This window comes from Rutidosis leptorrhynchoides, chromosome 9 (genome assembly GCF_046630445.1).
Source record: "Rutidosis leptorrhynchoides isolate AG116_Rl617_1_P2 chromosome 9, CSIRO_AGI_Rlap_v1, whole genome shotgun sequence".
Taxonomy (NCBI): Eukaryota; Viridiplantae; Streptophyta; class Magnoliopsida; order Asterales; family Asteraceae; genus Rutidosis; species Rutidosis leptorrhynchoides.
The window spans coordinates 80,954,655-80,956,465 of record NC_092341.1 but is presented as its reverse complement, the minus strand read 5'-3'; positions in this window follow the sequence as shown (position 1 = coordinate 80,956,465).

The window sequence follows — 1,811 nt, the reverse complement described above, 5'->3', positions numbered from 1 at the left end:
TCACGAAATGTTATAATTCTTACCTTAAAAGAATCAGTGAATCACAAGGAACACAAAGCTATGAACAATTTGAGCTCTAGAACAAAGATTATGGATTAGGGTTTGAGGTAGGTGAGAGTGAAGAACGAGTGTGTTTTGGGAAGGATCTGGAAAATGCAAGAAAGAGGACAACACTAGCCATCTAAAGTGGGTTAAAATCCCACACTGTGCAACACACGGGTATTAATCAGTTATCTGATATCTTTCGTATATCATTTGGCAACCCAAACGAAGTCCAAATTAAATAAACAAACCTGTTCTGTGACCCTTGTCACAAACCGGTCCTAATCACATTATTATTTAATAGTAAATATTAAATAAAAATAAAAGCATATAATAACGCAATACAAACTTAAAGGCAATCTAGTAATCTTACATCTAGGCCCGATTGAGGATGTTACATAAATGTACCATCCTTCTTCTTGACAAACAAAACAGGAGCTCCCCACGGTGATGTGCTTGGTCGAATGAAACCACGCTCTAAAAGTTCTTGTAATTGGCTCTGAAGTCCCTTCATTTCGCTAGGTGCGAGTCTGTATGGAGCACGAGCTATTGGTGCAGCTCCCGGTACAAGGTGTATTTGAAATTCAACGGATCGGTGTGGAGGTAGTCCCGTTAATTCTTTCGGAAATACATCGAGAAATTCTTTTGCGACGGGAACATCATTGATGTTCTTTTCTTCAAAATTGACTTTCTCGACGTGTGCTAGCACAGCATAGCAACCTTTTCTTATTAGTTTTTGTGCCTTCAGATTACTAATAAGATTTAACTTCGCGTTGCTCTTTTCTCCGTACACCATTAAGGGTTTTCCTTTTTCTCGTATAATGCGAATTGCATTTTTGTTACAAACGATCTCTGCTTTCACTTCTTTCAACCAGTCCATACTGATTATCACATCAAAACTCCCTAACTCTACTGATATCAAGTCAATCTTAAATGTTTTGCTAACCAGTTTAATTTCTCGATTCCGACATATATTATCTGCTGTAATTAATTTACCATTTGCTAATTCGAGTAAAAATTTATTATCCAAGGGCGTCGGTGAGCAACTTAGTTTAGCACAAAAATCTCTACTCATATAGCTTCTATCCGCACTCGAATCAAATAAAACATAAGCAGATTTATTGTCAATGAGAAACGTACCCGTAACAAGCTCTGGGTCTTCCTGCGCTTCTGCCGTATTAATATTGAAAACTCTTCCGCAGCCCTGCCCATTAGTATTCCCCTGATTTGGGTAATTTTTAATAATGTGGCCCGGTTTTCCACATTTATAACAGACTACGTTGGCAGTACTTGCTCCAACACTACTTGTTTCGACATTACTCGTTCCGGCATTATTTGTTCCTTTAGTTCTGTTATACATTGGTCCGTAGACCTCACACTTTGTCACGCTATGACCATTTATTTTACACCTGTTGCAAAATGTTGTGCAGAACCCCGGGTGATTCTCTTCACACCTTTGGCATTGCTGTTTCTGATTATTATTGTTGTTGTTGCGGTTATTATTGTTGTTGGCACGATTATTGTAGTTGTTGTTGGGACGTTTGTTGAAGTTATTGTTACGATTGATGTTGCGGTTATTGGGATAGTTATTGCGATTGTGGTTGTGATTGTTGTTGTTATATTGGTGACTCTTGTCATTGTTTTCCTCCCACTTTCTCTTGACTTGTTTCATGTTAGCCTCTTCGGTCGTCTGTTCCTTAATCCTTCCTTCGATCTGGTTCACTAATTTGTGAGCCATTCGACTTGCCTTTTGTATGGAGGCGGGCTCG